Source organism: Bufo bufo, chromosome 5 (genome assembly GCF_905171765.1).
Source record: "Bufo bufo chromosome 5, aBufBuf1.1, whole genome shotgun sequence".
NCBI lineage: Eukaryota > Metazoa > Chordata > Amphibia > Anura > Bufonidae > Bufo > Bufo bufo.
The window spans coordinates 429,611,273-429,630,071 of record NC_053393.1 but is presented as its reverse complement, the minus strand read 5'-3'; positions in this window follow the sequence as shown (position 1 = coordinate 429,630,071).

Below are 18,799 nucleotides of genomic sequence, written 5' to 3'. Positions count from 1 at the left end.
ACATGATGAAGGGGGATGCAACTGGGGGAATTATTGGCACATGATGGGTGACACTTTTTGGGGGCATTACTGGTACATGATGAGGGGAGCATCAGCTGGGGAAATGCAAGTCAATGGGGACGGATCCGTTTGACGTTGACACAATACAGGGAGTGCAGAATTATTAGGCAAGTTGTATTTTTGAGGATTAATTTTATTATTGAACAACAACCATGTTCTCAATGAACCCAAAAAACTCATTAATATCAAAACTGAATATTTTTGGAAGTAGTTTTTAGTTTGTTTTTAGTTTTAGCTATTTTAGGGGGATATCTGTGTGTGCAGGTGACTATTACTGTGCATAATTATTAGGCAACTTAACAAAAAACAAATATATACCCATTTCAATTATTTATTTTTACCAGTGAAACCAATATAACATCTCAACATTCACAAATATACATTTCTGACATTCAAAAACAAAACAAAAACAAATCAGTGACCAATATAGCCACCTTTCTTTGCAAGGACACTCAAAAGCCTGCCATCCATGGATTCTGTCAGTGTTTTGATCTGTTCACCATCAACATTGCGTGCAGCAGCAACCACAGCCTCCCAGACACTGTTCAGAGAGGTGTACTGTTTTCCCTCCTTGTAAATCTCACATTTGATGATGGACCACAGGTTCTCAATGGGGTTCAGATCAGGTGAACAAGGAGGCCATGTCATTAGATTTTCTTCTTTTATACCCTTTCTTGCCAGCCACGCTGTGGAGTACTTGGACGCGTGTGATGGAGCATTGTCCTGCATGAAAATCATGTTTTTCTTGAAGGATGCAGACTTCTTCCTGTACCACTGCTTGAAGACGGTGTCTTCCAGAAACTGGCAGTAGGACTGGGAGTTGAGCTTGACTCCATCCTCAACCCGAAAAGGCCCCACAAGCTCATCTTTGATGATACCAGCCCAAACCAGTTGTAACGGTCACGTCCACACACACACAGGGGGAAGGGTAGTGACCACTGCGCTCCACCCTCACCCCTGGCCCTGCCTACTTGCCTCACGAGTCCTGATGACAGGGGACAACTGGACGGCAGTCCCTAACTTAGGATATGTGCAGGGAAGACAGACAAGACAAAATACGGAACATGAACGGACCGGGTCAGAACCAAGAGAGCTACGCAGTACAACGGATTAAGCAAAGAATGGTCAGGAGAAGCCGGGGTCAAATACCAGGAGAGTAGCGAAGTACAAGAGGAGTCCTAAGAGAGTAGTCAGGTGGGAGCCGAGGTCACAATACCAGGATGTATGCGCAGTACAGGAGGAGCAGGCAGAGGATCGTCAGGGAACAGGATCAGGTAAATATTCAGTAGTCCAACAAACAGCCAGGAACCTAGAAATTAACAGGCAACCTGTAGCCAGCAGGCTGCCTGTATTTATAGTGGGGAGTGAGGGTCATGTGACGTGGCCAGCGTCACATGACCGACAGACCAACCAGTCGAGCACCGAGTGATCAGCTCGGCGCTCAAGGCAGACTAGGAGCAGGGAGCCACCCAGCTAGTAAAGCCGCCCTGGGAATGAGGTCAAACACAGAACCTCATTCCAAAAGCTAAGCAACAGTTCTGCGGGCAATGGGGGACCGAGTGCACCTTCGGAACCCCGTGACAGTACCCCCCCTTTTACGAGGGGCCACCGGACCCAAGACTTCAGGCGATGGCTTTTCAGGGTGTTCTAAATGAAATTTACGAACCAGTCTAGGAGCATGAACCTCCCTGGCAGGTACCCAAGATCTCTCTTCAGGTCCATACCCCTTCCAGTGAATCAGATACTGCAAGGAGTTACGCACCTTCCTGACATCCACTATTTTAGACACGACATACTCGACAGCATCATTAACAAGAACCGGCGGAGGCGAGGCTTTCGATGGTACTACTGGTTCCAAATATTTTTTAAGTAGAGATTTATGGAACACATTATGAATGTGGAATGACTCGGGCAGCTCCAACCTAAATGATACCGGGTTAATCACCTCCGTGATCTTATATGGTCCAATAAAACGAGGAGCAAATTTTCTAGAAGCTACCTTGAGAGATAGATTCTTGGAGGACAACCATACTTTATCCCCAACCTGAAAGTTCACCCCCTTGAACGTCTCCTATCAGCCTTGAGTTTTTGAGAACTTTGAGCCTTTTCTAGGTTTGATTGAACCCGGGCCCAAACTGTGCACAGTTCGGAGGAGAGTTTATCAGCTTCAGGGTTAGAGGAGGAGACGGACGACCCAGAATGAAAACGGGGATGAAAACCATGGTTACAAAAGAAAGGGGAGACCCCAGCAGAAGAATTGACATGGTTATTCAGAGCAAATTCAGCCAATGGAAGGAATTTGACCCATAATTGCTGGTCATCAGCAACATACAACCTCAGGAATTGTTCCACAGACTGATTAAGGCGTTCAGTCTGCCCATTACTCTCAGGATGGTAGGCGGAAGAAAAAGACAACAAAATTTTACATCTTTGACAGAAGGCCCTCCAGAATTTGGACACAAACTGCACACCCCTGTCAGAAACAATATTTTCCGGGATGCCATGTAAACGAACAATCTCTCTCACAAAAATAGACGCCAGGGTTTTAGCATTCGGAAGTTTAGACAGGGGAATGAAATGAACCATCTTGCTAAACCTATCGACCACTACCCAAACCACAGTCTTACCCTCCGCCAGCGGTAGGTCAGTTATAAAGTCCATCGAGATATGGGACCAGGGTCTACTGGGAATGGGTAGGGGTCGTAGGTTACCAGCAGGGCTGGTCCTAGGTGTCTTAGACCTGGCACAAACCTCACAGGCTGACATGTAGGACTTGACATCCCTGGTCAGAGTGGGCCACCAATAAGATCTAGAAACCAGATCCTTAGTGCCCTCAATACCCGGATGTCCACAAAAGGCAGAATCGTGACACTCACCCAACAGCTGGAGACGAAATTGTACGGGAACAAACCACTTATCTGTTGGGGTGGATGCCGGTGCCAGATGTTGTTCAGCCTTAATGCGAGCCGAGATATCCTGGGTTAGAGCCGCTAAGAAGATGTTTGCTGGTAGGATGGATTCAGGCGGCGTCTCAGTGGGTTGAAAAGCATGGAAGCTCCGAGATAATGCGTCTGCCTTCACATTTTTACTTCCCGGCCTGAACGTAATGGAGAAATCAAAACGGGTAAAAAACAGAGCCCATCGGGCTTGTCGGGGATTCAACCTCTTAGCGGACTCGAGAAACATTAGGTTTTTATGGTCAGTGACAACAGTTACTCGATGCCTTGCCCCCTCCAAAAAATGTCTCCACTCCTCAAATGCCCATTTAATGGCCAACAGCTCCCTATTCCCTATGTCGTAGTTTCTCTCCGTGGGAGAGAATTTCCTAGAGAAGAAGGCACACGGTCTCAGGTTAGTGAGGCTAGCAGGACCTTGTGAAAGGACTGCTCCTGCGCCGTCCTCGGACGCATCCACCTCCACAATAAAGGGTCTCTCCTGATCAGGCTGGATCAGAATGGGAGCGCTACTAAATTCCTTTTTTAATGTTTCAAATTAAGAAATGGCCTTGGTAGACCAATTCTCCAAATCCGCCCCTTTCTTAGTAAGGTCGGTCAATGGCTTAGCAATTACAGAAAAATTCATGATAAATTTACGGTAGTAATTTGCGAAACCCAAAAACCGTTGTAAAGCCTTTAAGGATGAAGGCCTTACCCATTCCTTAATTGCTAAAACCTTACCAGGATCCATCTTAAAGGCGTGAGGAGTCAAAACATGCCCTAGAAACAGTATCTCCTGTACACCAAAGACACATTTCTCTTGCTTAGCAGATAGCTGGTTCTCCCTCAACACCTCTAATACTTGTTTGACATGGGACACATGAGATTCGAAATCAGGAGAGAATATCAAAATGTCGTCAAGATAGACAATAATAAATTTACCTAAGAACTCCCTAAGAATATCGTTCATTAAGTTTTGGAACACAGCTGGGGCATTGCTGAGTCCAAAAGGCATCACCTGATATTCAAAGTGTCCTATCGGAGTATTGAACGCTGTCTTCCATTCGTCTCCCTCCTTGATTCGGATTAGATTGTATGCCCCTTTCAGGTCAATCTTGGAAAACCAGGATGCCCCCAAAACCTGGTTAAATAAATTCGGAATCAATGGGAGAGAGTATCTATTTTGGACAGTGATTTTATTTAATCTCCGGTAATCAATACAAGGCCTAAGACCACCATCCTTCTTTTTAACAAAGAAAAACCCTGCTCCCATAGGAGAGACTGAAGGTCTAATATGCCCTTTAGCAAGGCTCTCCTTAATATAATCTTCCATAGCCTTGCGTTCGGGCCCTGAAAGATTATAAATTCGACCTTTAGGAAATTCGGCACCCTCAATTAGCTCTATGGCGCAATCATAAGGTCTATGGGGGGGTAGAACCTCTGGAGTAAGGGACGAGAACACATCAGAATATTCCTTAATAACAGAGGGTAATGTATTAGACCTTACTGAAACCCCAGCCTGGACCACGGACAAGCATGAGTCACACTTAGGTCCCCATTTCACCAACTCTCCTTTGGACCAATCAATGGTGGGGTTATGTAAACGGAGCCAAGGCAACCCTAGTACCACCTCAACGGTAGGTTCTCCAGGACTAGAAGAGAACATCTCTCAGAGTGGCACACCCACGGACAGAGAAATTTCAGAGGTACATGACCTCACCGTACCACCAATCAGGGGAGTAGCATCAATAGCCATGACATGGATAGGTGTAGGTAAAGCAAACATTGGAATACCCAATTTACAAGCAAACTCAAAGTCAATAAAGCTGGCCGCTGAACCGGAGTCAATAAAGGCCTTACCCGGCCACTTATTAACCCCCAGATAAATTGTTATGGGTACCAAAAGCTTACCTTTAGAAAAATCAGGGTGTACCTGGTCTTTAGGTTGTCTTGCCTTAGAAGACTTGTCAGAGAGGTCCCTCTTAGGACACTTGTTGATCCAATGGCCAGGATCTCCACAGTAGAAGCACTCTCCGCGTCTGCGACGAAGATTACCCCGGGTCATGCCAACCTGCATGGGTTCCTCGGTGGAGACCTCAGTGTTGTCCCTGGAAAAGGTCACTGGCTGGACCACCATCTGAGAACAGAACTGTCGTTCTTGTCGTCTCTCTCTAACTCGTCTGTCAAGTCGGACAACTAGGGTCATCATCTCGTCTAAGGTCTCAGGAATTTGGTAATTGACCAATAGATCTTTTAAATTATCAGATAGACCAGACCTAAACTGACTCTTCAGGGCTGGTTCATTCCATCCTGAGGGGACACACCACCGTCTGAATTGGGTGCAATACTCCTCTGCAGGGAGATGGCCCTGAACCACTGCCCTAAGAGCTGTCTCGGCTACCAGGGCCCTGTCTGGTTCGTCATAGAGGGTACCCAGGGCCTGAAAAAACCCCTCCACAGAAGTTAGACAACTGGCCCCCTAGGAGGTAACGAAAATGCCCAGTCCTGGGGATCACCCTGTAGTAGAGAAATGATAATCCCCACGCGTTGGCTCTCGGGACCGGAGGACACGGGGCGCAAACGGAAGTAGAGTTTGCAATTCTCCTTAAAGGAGAGAAACCTCTTCCGGTCTCCAGAAAAGGGTTCTGGGAGCTTGATCTGGGGTTCAAAATATGGACTGGAGGACAGAGGAGTGGAAGAACCTTGCCCTAACTCACAAGAACGGAGTTTCTCTCCTAGCTCCTGCACCCTCTGTGTCAAGTTAGAGACATGGTCAGTCAGGGTAGTAAGAGGATTCATGATACAGTGGTTATTGGGCCTGTTAATCTGTAACGGTCACGTCCACACACACACAGGGGGAAGGGTAGTGACCACTGCGCTCCACCCTCACCCCTGGCCCTGCCTACTTGCCTCACGAGTCCTGATGACAGGGGACAACTGGACGGCAGTCCCTAACTTAGGATATGTGCAGGGAAGACAGACAAGACAAAATACGGAACATGAACGGACCGGGTCAGAACCAAGAGAGCTACGCAGTACAACGGATTAAGCAAAGAATGGTCAGGAGAAGCCAGGGTCAAATACCAGGAGAGTAGCGAAGTACAAGAGGAGTCCTAAGAGAGTAGTCAGGTGGGAGCCGAGGTCACAATACCAGGATGTATGCGCAGTACAGGAGGAGCAGGCAGAGGATCGTCAGGGAACAGGATCAGGTAAATATTCAGTAGTCCAACAAACAGCCAGGAACCTAGAAATTAACAGGCAACCTGTAGCCAGCAGGCTGCCTGTATTTATAGTGGGGAGTGGGGTCATGTGACGTGGCCAGCGTCACATGACCGACAGACCAACCAGTCGAGCACCGAGTGATCAGCTTGGCGCTCAAGGCAGACTAGGAGCAGGGAGCCACCCAGCTAGTAAAGCGCCCTGGGAATGAGGTCAAACACAGAACCTCATTCCAAAAGCTAAGCAACAGTTCTGCGGGCAATGGGGGACCGAGTGCACCTTCGGAACCCCGTGACACCAGTACTCCACCTCCACCTTGCTGGCGTCTGAGTCGGACTGGAGCTCTCTGCCCTTTACCAATCCAGCCATGGGCCCATCCATATGGCCCATCAAGACTCCCTCTCATTTCATCAGTCCATAAAACCTTAGAAAAATCAGTCTTGAGATATTTCTTGGCCCAGTCTTGACGTTTCAGCTTGTGTGTCTTGTTCAGTGGTGGTCGTCTTTCAGCCTTTCTTACCTTGGCCATGTCTCTGAGTATTGCACACCTTGTGCTTTTGGGCACTCCAGTGATGTTGCAGCTCTGAAATATGGCCAAACTGGTGGCAAGTGGCATCTTGGCAGCTGCACGCTTGACTTTTCTCAGTTCATGGGCAGTTATTTTGCGCCTTGGTTTTTCCACACGCTTCTTGCGACCCTGTTAACTATTTTGAATGAAACGCTTGATTGTTCGATGATCACGCTTCAGAAGCTTTGCAATTTTAAGAGTGCTGCATCCCTCTGCAAGATATCTCACTATTTTTGACTTTTCTGAGCCTGTCAAGTCCTTCTTTTGACCCATTTTGCCAAAGGAAAGGAAGTTGCCTAATAATTATGCACACCTAATATAGGGTGTTGATGTCATTAGACCACACCCCTTCTCATTACAGAGATGCACATCACCTAATATGCTTAATTGGTAGTAGGCTTTCGAGCCTATACAGCTTGGAGTAAGACAACATGCATAAAGAGGATGATGTGGTCAAAATACTCATTTGCCTAATAATTCTGCACTCCCTGTATGGTGCAATTTCAAACGGATCCGTCCCCATTGACTTTCAATGTAAAGTCAGGAGTTAATATACCATAGGATCGGAGTTTTCTCCAATCCGATGGTATATTTTAACTTGAAGCGTCCCCATCACCATGGGAATGCCTCTATGTTAGAATATACCGTCGGATTTGAGTTACATCGTGAAACTCAAATCCGACAGTATATTCTAACACAGAGGCATTCCCATGGTGATGGGGACGCTTCAGGTTAGAATATACTAAAAGAACTGTGTACATGACTGCCCCCTGCTGCCTGCTGCAGCCCCCCCCTGTAGTTAACACATTGGTGGCCAGTGCGGCCGCCCCCCCCCTCCCCTGTAGTTAACTCATTGGTGGCCAGTGGGCCCCCCTCCCTCCCCTGTAGTTAACTCGTTGGTGGCCAGTGGGCCCCCCCTCCCTCCCCTCTCCCCTGTAGTTAACTCGTTGGTGGCCAGTGGGCCCCCCCTCCCTCCCCTGTAGTTAACTCGTTGGTGGCCAGTGGGCCCTCTCCCCTCCCTCCCCCTCCTAATTAAAATCTCCCCCCCTATCATTGGTGGCAGCGGAGAGTACCGATCGGAGTCCCAGTTTAATCGCTGGGGCTCGATCGGTAACGGACGCTACTGCTGTCCCGGTTGCCATGGTTACTTAGCAATTTGTAGAACCATTATACTTACCTGCGAGCTGCGATGTCTGCGTCCGGCCGGGAGCTCCTCCTACTGGTAAGTGACAGGTCTGTGCGGCGCATTGCTTAATGCAGGGGAGAGGGCCCACTGGCCACCAACGAGTTAACTACGGAGGGAGGGGGGCCGGCCGCACTGGCCACCAACGAGTTAACTACAGGGGAGGGAGTGGGGCCCACTGGCCACCAACGAGTTAACTACAGGGGGGGAGGGGGGCCCACTGGCCACCAACGAGTTAACTACAGGGGAGGGAGGGGGGGGCGGCCGCACTGGCCACCAATGTGTTAACTACAGGGGGGGGGGCCCACTGGCCACCAATGTGTTAACTACAGGGGGGGGCTGCCCCCTGCTACCTGGCAGCACCTGCCAGGCAGCAGGGGGCAGTCATGTACACAGTTCTTTTAGTATATTCTAACCTGAAGCGTCCCCATCACCATGGGGATGCCTCTGTGGTTAGAATATACTGTCGGTTCTGAGTTTTCACGAAGTGAAAACTCAGCTATGAAAAAGCTTTTATGCAGACGGATCTTCGGATCCGTCTGTATAAAAAGTAACCTACGGCCACGGATCACGGACACGGATGCCAATCTTGTGTGCATCCGTGTTCTTTCACGGACCCATTGACTTGAATGGGTCCGTGAACCGTTGTCCGTCAAAAAAATAGGACAGGTCCTATTTTTTTGACGGACAGAATACACGGATCACGGTCTCGGCTGCAAAACGGTGCATTTTCCGTTTTTTTCCACGGACCCATTGAAAGTGAATGGGTCCGCGAAAAAAAACGGAAAACGGCACAACGGCCACGGATGCACACAACGGTCGTGTGCATGAGGCCTAACCCTAATTTTGATAATCTTTCAGGGTACTGTAGTTGCCCCATTCCAGTTATTACTTTAGTTGCCCTCCTCTGGACCCTCTCCAGCTCTGCTATGTCTGCCTTGTTCACTGGAGCCCAGAACTGTACACAGTACTCCATGTGTGGTCTGACTAATGATTTGTAAAGTGGTAGGACTATGTTCTTATCGCAGGCATCTATGCCCCTTCTGATGCAACCCATTATCTTATTGGCCTTGGCAGCAGCTGTCTGACACTGTTTTTTGCAGCTTAGTTTGCTGTTTATTAAAATTCCTAGATCCTTTTCCATGTCAGTGTTACCGAGTGTTTTATCATTTAGTATGTACGGGTGACTTGCATTATTTCTTCCCATGTGCATAACCTTACATTTGTCAGTGTTAAACCTCATCTGCCACGTATCTGCCCAAGCCTCCAATCTATCCAGATCCCTCTGTAGCAGTATACTGTCCTCTACAGTGTTAATTACTTTACACAGTTTAGTGTCATCTGCGAAAATTGATATTTTACTATGCAAGCCTTCTACAAGATCATTAATAAATATATTGAAGAGAATAGGGCCCAATACTCAGGGGCGGATTAAGTGCATGATAGGCCCGGGGCTGTCTACCCACCTTGGCCCCCCCCTCCCTCCATTTTAGTTTATTTATTTATTTTTGTATGAAGAGGCTGCGGTGCTTCATGAGCGTCACAGTTTTCTTACGCCATATGACATCTTCAGACTAAAAAAAAAAACTCGCCAAATTTAAAATACATATAATTATAAATAAAAAGACATGGCGGAGAACACAGCCCCACATACCTCCTACATCCAGGGACATCTCCTGTCATGTAGACCTTCTCTTTCCTCTTCTCCTCCGTTAGACCCAGACCACCATGGCAAAATCTTTCAGCCGCATCTCGTCTCTACAGTTTGTAGCACAGACACGTTAAATTTCTCAATTCCTCCTAATCCTGGTGTCCCCACAGTGTCATCCTGCTGCCACCCCCAATACTGTGCCCGTTGTGCCCCCCAATGCCCCAGGTACTATACTGCTGAAAAATAGAGACCCAATAGACATAATTGGGGTCATTTATCAAACTGGTGTAAAGTAGAACTGGATTTCCAAAAGAGCTGTCAAATATGAAAGGTGGAATCTGATTGGCTGCTATGGGCAACTAAGCCAGTTTCTACTTTACACCAGTTTGATAAATTACACCAAATGTCCCCATAGTGTCCACAGCAGCTATAATGTCCCCTAGAGACCCCCAGTAATAATAACACCCTATTGTGCTCCAGGCAATAATCCCTGTATAGTATCCCAGAAATAATAGAATTGCCCCTACAGTGCCTCCCCAATAGCAACACCCCCATATAGTAATTTCCACCACACTCCCCCCACATAGTAATTCCCCCATAGTAATTTCCCCCCACACAGTAATTTCCCCCATACTGCCCCCATATAGTAATTTGCCCCACATAGTAATTTCCACCACACAGCAATTACCCCACACTGCCCCCACACAATAATTACCCCACATAGTAATTTGTCCCCACATAGCAATTTCCCCACACTGCCCCCACATAGCAATTTCCCCCACACTGTCCCCACACAATAGTTTCCCCCACATAGTAGTCCCTCCCATAATAATTTGCCCCCACACAGCCCCATATAGTAATTTGCCCCCACACAGTAATTTGCCCCCACATAGTAATTTGCCCCCACACTGCCCCATATAGTAATTTGCCCCCACACTGCCCCCATATAGTAATTTGCCCCCACACTGCCCCCACACAGTAATTTGCCCCCACATAGTAATTTGCCCCCACACTGCCCCCATATAGTAATTTGCCCCCACACTGCCCCCATATAGTAATTTGCCCCCACACTGCCCCCACATAGTAATTTGCCCCCACACTGCCCCAAATAGTAATTTGCCCCCACATAGTAGTCCGGCTCCCATAATAATTTGCCCCGACATAGTAGTCCCTCCCATAATAGTTTAGCCCCACACAGCCCCCACATTCCCCCTCCCATGTACTCGAGGTCCCTTGAATATGTCCTCCTCTGTGTGTCGTCCCCCACATGTCCCCCAAAGTAGGCACATGAAATAAAAAATAAAAAATTGGAAAAAAAAATTAAAAGCTATATACTCACCGTCCAGGGCCAGGCACTTGCTCGCAGACTAAGGCGGGATGAGGCAGGCGTGCACACGTCAATGTGCTGTGTCCCAGAACAGGCGCGTGATGATGTCATTATGCACGCCTGCACCAGGATTTCACTACCGCATAGGCCTCAGGCCTACTAGGCCTGAAGCCTATGGCGGTGATAGGCGACGGGACAGGGAGCTATGCGCTTCCGTGCCCCGCTGCAGTATGTGGGCGTTCGGGTCGGCGTTGGGCCCCCCAACGGTGCTGGGCCCGGGGCTGCCGACCCGAACGTCCCTATTGTAATCTGCCACTGCCAATACTGACCCTGAGGTACTCCACTAGTGACAGTGACCCAATCTGAGTATGTACCGTTAATAACCACCCTCTGTTTTCTATCATTGAGCCAGTTACTTACCCACTTACAGACGTTTTCTCCCAGTCCGAGCATTCTCATTTTATATACTAACCTTTTATGTAGTACAGTGTCAAATGCTTTGGAGAAGTCCAGATACACAACATCCATTGATTCGCCGCTGTCAAGTCTAGAACTTACCTCCTCATAGAAACTGATTAAATTAGTTTGACATGACCGATCCCTCACGAAGCCATGCTGATATGGCGTTATTTGCTTATTTCCGTTAAGATGCTCTAAGATAGCATCTCTCAGAAAACCTTCAAACAGTTTACCCACAACAGATGTTAAACTTACCGGCCTATAGTTTCCAGGCTCTGTTTTTGGACCCTTTTTGAATATTGGCACCACATTTGCCATGCGCCAATCCTGTGGAACATTCCCTGTCAGTATAGAGTCCGCAAATATCAGAAATAAGGGTCTGGCTATGACATTACTTAATTCCCTTAGGATACGGGGGTGTATGCCATCCGATCCTGGCGATTTGTCTATTTTGATCTTTTTAAGTCGCTGTTGTACTTCTTCCTGGGTCAGACAGGACACTTTTAATGGGGAATTTATTTCAACATTCAGCATTTTATCAGACAGTTTATATTCCTCAGTGAAAACACTGGAGAAAAAAATATTTAACAGCTTTGCTTTCTCCTCGTCGCTCTCTGCGAATCCCCCCTCATTACTCTTTAAAGGGCTGACACCTTCAGATTTATACTTTTTAACATTTATATAATTGAAGAACATTTTAGGGTTAGTTTTACTCTCTTTGGCAATTAATCTCTCGGTCTCTAGTTTGGCCGCTTTTATTTGTTTTTTACATGTTCTGTTTTTTTCCTTATAGTTTTTCAGTGCTTCCGTGCCACCCTCCTGTTTTAGTGTTTTATATGCTTTCTTTTTGTCATTTATTGCTTTCTGAACTGTAAGTTCTGTTTTTCCACATTGGTTTCTTTTTGTTCCTTAACCTTTTATTCCCCATATGGTATGTACCTCTCACAATGAGATTTTAGGATGTTTTTAAAGATATCCCATTTTGTGGCTGTATTTTTATTTTTGAGGACTTTGTCCCAGTTAGTTAGGCCTATGGCCTCTCTTAGTTGGCTAAATTTAGCTTTTTTGAAGTTTGGTATTTTTGTTCCTCCCTGTAGAAACGCTCTTTTGAATGATAATTGGAAGGTTATTACTTTATGGTCACTATTTCCCAGGTGTCCCCCAACCTGCACGTCTGTTGTTCTGTCAGATAAGTTAAATTTTTATTTTTTACCATTCAGGGTAAGGCTACTTTCACACTAGCGTTCGGGGCTCCGCTTGTGAGTTCCGTTTGAAGGCTCTCACAAGCGGCCCCGAACGGATCCGTACTGCCCCAATGCATTCTGAGTGGATGCGGATCCGCTCAGAATGCATCAGTTTGGCACCGTTTGGCCTCCGCTCCGCTCAGCAGGCGGACACACCCGAACGCAGCTTGCAGCGTTTTCGTGTCCGCCTGGCCGTGCGGAGCCAAACGGATCCGTCCAGACTTACAATGCAAGTCAATGGGGAACAATCCGTTTGACATTGACACAATATGGTGCAATTTCAAACGGATCCGTCCCCCATTGACTTTCAATGTAAAGTCAGGATTATACCATCAGATCGGAGTTTTCTCCAATCCGATGGTATATTTTAACATGAAGCGTCCCCATCACCATGGAACGCCTCTATGTTAGAATATACTATCGGATTTGAGTTACATCGTGAAACTCAAATCCGACAGTATATTCTAACACAGAGGCGTTCCCATGGTGATGGGGACGCTTCAAGTTAGAATATACTGAGAACTGTGTACATGACTGCCCCCTGCTGCCTGCAGGTGCTGCCAGGCAGCAGGGGCAGACCCCCCCCCCCTGTATTTAACTTATTGGTGGCCAGTGCGGCCCCCCTCCCTCCCCAGTATTAATTGTAACCAGTGCGGCCCCCCTCCCTCTATATTCATCGGTGGCCAGTGCGGATATTAAGTATGAGCAGTGCGGTCTCCCCCTCCCTCCCTCCCCAGTATTAAATATGAGCAGTGCGGTCTCCCCCTCCCTCCCTCCCCAGTTTTAAATATGAGCAGTGCGGTCCCCCTCCCTCCCCAGTATTAAATATGAGCAGTGCGGTCTCCCCCTCCCTCCCTCCCCAGTATTAAATATGAGCAGTGCGGCCTCCCCTCCCTCTATTCATTGGTGGCCAGTGCGGATTCAAAGTATTGTGATCAGTGCGGCCTCTCCTCTCCTCTCCCCCCCCCCCATCATTGGTGGCAGCGGAGAGTACCGATCGGAGTCCCAGTTTAAATCGCTGGGCTCCGATCGGTTACCATGGCAGCCAAGACGCTATTGCAGTCTTGGCTGCCATGGTTACTTAGCAACAAATAGCAGCATTATACTTACCTGAAGAGCTGCGATCTATGTGACCGGCCGGGAGCTCCTCCTACTGGTAAGTGACAGGTCTATAGGCAATGCGCCGCGGTACTCTCCGCTGCCACCAATGATGGGGGGGGGGGGGGAGAGGAGAGGAGAGGCCGCACTGATCACAATACTTTGAATCCGCACTGACCACCAATGAATAGAGGGAGGGGAGGCCGCACTGCTCATATTTAATACTGGGGAGGGAGGGAGGGGGAGACCGCACTGCTCATATTTAATACTGGGGAGGGAGGGAGGGGGAGACCGCACTGCTCATATTTAATATCTGCACTGGCCACCGCACTGGCCACCGATGAATATAGAGGGAGGGGGCCGCACTGGTTACAATTAATACTGGGGAGGGAGGGGGGGCCGCACTGGCCACCAATAAGTTAAATACAGGAGGGGGGGGGTCTGCCCCCTGCTGCCTGGCAGCACCTGCCAGGCAGCAGGGGCAGTCATGTACACAGTTCTCAGTATATTCTAACTTGAAGCGTCCCCATCACCATGGGAACGCTTCTGTGTTTAGAATATACTGTCGGATCTGAGTTTTCCGAAGTGAAAAATCAGATCTGAAATAAACTGTTATGCAAACGGATCCGTTCTGAACGGATGCAAGCGTTTGCATTATAGGAGCGGATCCGTCTGATGAAACATCAGACGGATCCGCTCCGAACGCTAGTGTGAAAGTAGCCTAAATTGATTTGCTACCACGAAGCACAAGGAAATTCCTTTTCCCTGAAATACTGGTCAAATTCCACTTCGTGGAGTTCGATTCGCTCAACAGTAGTCATGGGTTCAGACGCCGGAGCATGGCGCTACATTGTCTCCATGGAGACCTGAGTCAATATATGGGGCTTTTATGTGCACCTTGGGCTGGGGAAGACCTGGAGAATAGGCGGCCAAGGGCTGATGGTCATTGCCCTGAGCTGCTCTTGGATCCTATTCAGACTATAGCCATTTTCTGCTGAATCATGTTCTGGGAAGTATGCCACGTACATCTAGTGTCTGCATTGGTTCTGATAAAGGAGACCTGTCTCTTACACTGCATTTGCCTTTACTTTTCACCATGTCGTGCTAACAAAGCAGCTGACAAATAAATCTGGAGTCCGTAACCACTAAGAACAGCACCTGATTTAGTATAAAGCAAGGGAGAGCAGGAGGAATAAATGGGTTGTCCAGGATCAGACAAACATGGCTGATTTCATCCAAAAACAGCGCCACCTATTTTCACAGGTCTTGCGCAGTATTGAAGCTCTGACCAGTTGACTCCAATGGAGCCAATCTGCAATAACAGATGCAAACCATGGACAGGATGCTGCTGTTTTTGTAAGAAAGCAGAAATGTTTTTTCTAATTTTGGACAATCCCATTAAAGGGGATAACCCGTAAATCATATTGATGACCTAACATCGATATCAGATTGTTGGGGGTCTGACACCCGAGAACCCAGCCGATCACATGTTAGAAGAGGCTGGCGCTTGGTGAGTGGTTACGTCACATGGCCTATTTGCAGCTCAGCCCCATTGAAAAGATTGAATATAAAGTGATTAAAAAGTCATACAATACACAATCCAAAATGGTATCAATAAAAACTACAGTCATGCAAAAAATTAGCCCTCACACAGCTCCGTAGATGTATAACCCAAATTCCACAAAAGTTGGGGTGCGGTGTTATATGTAAATAAGTGTAAATAAAACAGCGTGCAATGATCTGCAAATCTCACAGACCCATATTTTATTACCAATAGATCCCAAGTCACATCACTGGGTATAAAACGAGCAGGTTAGAGAGGCTGAGACTCTCAGAGCAAAGATAGGTGGAGGTTCACCAATCTGTGAAAAACTGCATCTAAAAATTGTGGAACAATTTAAAAAAAATGTTCCTCAATGTAAACTTTCAAAGACTTTAATATCCAGCCATCTATAGTACATAATATCATCAAAGGATTCAGAAAAACTGGAGAAATCCATGTCCACAGGGACAAAACTGACAGTCAGTACTGGATACTCATGAGTAGGGATGAGCGAACCTGTGGAAGTTAGGGTTCAACGGGTTCGGCCAAACTTCAGGTCAAAGTTCGGCTTCGGGACTTTAACTTGACCCCGAACCCCATTTAAGTCAATGGGGACCCGAGCTTCACTTTATTATTTTCTGTTATGACATGGTTAATCGGAAAATAATAGCATTCTTAAGACAGAATGCAAAACAATATGCATGGCAGAGTGAGGTGACATCGTCGCGCACCTCGCAGGTCCTGTTCAGTGAAGAAGAAGCTGCTGCAGGGCGATCAAGTGGATAAGGTAAGTTGTTGGTGTTTTTTTAACCCCTAAATGGCCATATCGTTTTGCATTCTGTCTTAAAAATGCTATTATTCTCCGATATAACCATTTTATTATGAAAAATAATAAAATCACCCGAACACCAAACCCGAACCCAGACTTCGGTGAAACTTTGCAGTTCGGGTTCGCTCATCCCTACTCATGATCTATGGGCCCTCAGGTGACACTGGATTAAAAACCGCCATGAATCTGTACGGGATATCACTGCATGGGCTCAGAAAAGCTTCCAGAAATCCTTGTCTATGAACACAATTCTCTCTGCAATCCCATCATGCAAAGAAGAAGCCATGTAATCTGGTCTTCACACGATGGTCTTCTCTATGCCAAAATGAAAGACTTCTGTAATCAGATGAATCTAAATTTTAAATTCTTTTTGACAACCACGGAAACCGTGTTCTGTGGACTGAAGAGGAGAGGAACCATCCAGATTGGTATCAGCTCAAAAGCCTGCATCTCTGATGGTATTGGTTTGCATTAGGGCCTATAGTGTGTGCAGCTTACACATCTGGAAAGGCACTATCAATAATGGATAGTGTGTAGAGGTTTCAGAACAACACAAGCTCCTACCCACACAATATAAATATAGAAAATATATAGGGATCAGAATATAGCAGTGCAAAGTTTTTGATTTTTAAAACGTATAACACAAGAAAAAACCTGTAAAAATGATTATAACACAAACTATAAAAATGTGGTATCACTGTGATTGCAGTGACCCATAGAATGAAGTTGAAAGGTCATTTTTACTGCATAGGGAACGCTATTAAAACAAGGGCGGAAAAGGGTTAGAGGGACCCAGACTACATTGTTACAGACCTAAAATTAGGGTAACAGTCCTTGCATTATGAGTTACAGTACTAGAGAGTTTCTATTTACATTGGCAAAGAGAAAACTGAGGTTTTTCACGATCTTTGAATGTTAGAACCAGAGGTGTTGAATATTAGGATCCAATAAAAGTACTTGCTGAGACCTCTGAGGGCCGGCCTCTCTCTAGATGCTGTTTTGTTTGTATTGGTGGAGGAAAGGAACTCTAGTCTCCCGTTCTAGCACACTCTATCATTCCCCTGGGTATGGGAGTGGAGGAGATGCTACAAGCGGAATCTGGCCACATCAGCAACCCTTCTTTGTTACCTGAACCTGCCATAACCCTAAGCAGAGCATCCAGCCACATACTATGCCCGGCGGAAACATGGCACCGATAAGTGTATTTTGAGGTTTAGATTCCTTTGGAGATGATGGGTTGCTGGATTCTATCCCTCCAAGGGTCCTTTGATGTAGATGGTGGTTGTTTGGTGTTGCGACTGGAAATTTAGGCCATGGCTTCTGCAGCTCAAAAGGTGCACTTATTGCAGGAGAGGTGATTTACCCCTGATGATGTTGGCAGTGAGGTAACAATCCATGTTTGACTTGCAAATGAGGCAAAAATGAGCAGGATTGTCTCTTTGCAAACTGGCTGCACAAACCATGACTTCCAAGTGACTTTCGTATTCTCATTTAAAAGGGTATTCCCATCTCAAACAATGGGGACATATAGCCAGAGGTGGGACCCGAGATTGGAGCGGGGAAGTTGGTGGCCGGAGGACCCCGGGTGGTTTTCCATGATCTGGCCACTGCGAAGCACTCTCCCTATAGAAGTTAATGGGAGCGCACAACGCTTGCACGGCCACTGCTCACATTCATTTCTATGGGACCGTCAGAAATAGCCGAGCCAGCGCTCGGCTATATTCTGCCGCCTTATAGAAACTAATGGAGGGTGGCTGCGCATGCACAGTGCACCCTTCACAACTTTCAGGGATCCTTTCTCATTGTAGATGCAGGACCCGCACCTATCAGACAATGGGGGCATATCCTAGCGATATGTCCCAATTGTCTGAGAATACACCTTTAATCTTAACCAGGGTTAAGTTTCAATTCACTGCCCATAGTCAGTATTTGAATACCTTGGCCAAGGAACACTGGCTTTCTACGCCCCTGCTCAAATGCCCAGCTGTTCTAATGTCCAGAAGCTTTGCCATGTGGAGGTGCAGGACTTGAACTGTCTGCAAAACTTACAGTATACCTTTTTTCATTAAAAAGTGTGTGCTAACTAGTGACCGAATTACCTGCTGAAAAGAAGTGGTTTTGCTCTGCAGCAGTTCATCATGATCACACTCTCGTAGATATATTGGATGCCCCTTTACACATTTTCCACAAATGTAATTTATAATGCATAAAATGGCAACCTCTGCACTCAAATATATCTATTGGAATATCCAGCCTTGCCATTACCACCTTCTTCATGCCACTTCCAGAACATGCCTCTTGGTCACCTCCACAATGATCCCTAGTTACAATAAGTTGCCTATAATGATAAATAAAGAGACTCGGACACATTGTTTGCTACCTCATCTAGTGGCTTTTATTAATAACAAGGCAGTAGATTGGAAATAGCCCTGTGAATCCCTGACTCTTGCAAAGAGTCGTACTTCAACACTCAGGAGAGGAAAAACCCCCAGTGGAGGAAACCTCTAAGGAGCCATGGCTGAAGGACTACCCCTCCTCTGGGCATAGGGGGTAAAAAGCCAACATTTTACGTGAGGTAGCTGAGGAAAGTCTGATAAATGACAAGTCCGGTATTGAGAACAGAAACCGAGCCCGGAATCTGCCTCTTCATGCAGCAGAATATATCTGACTGCGGAAAGTCCA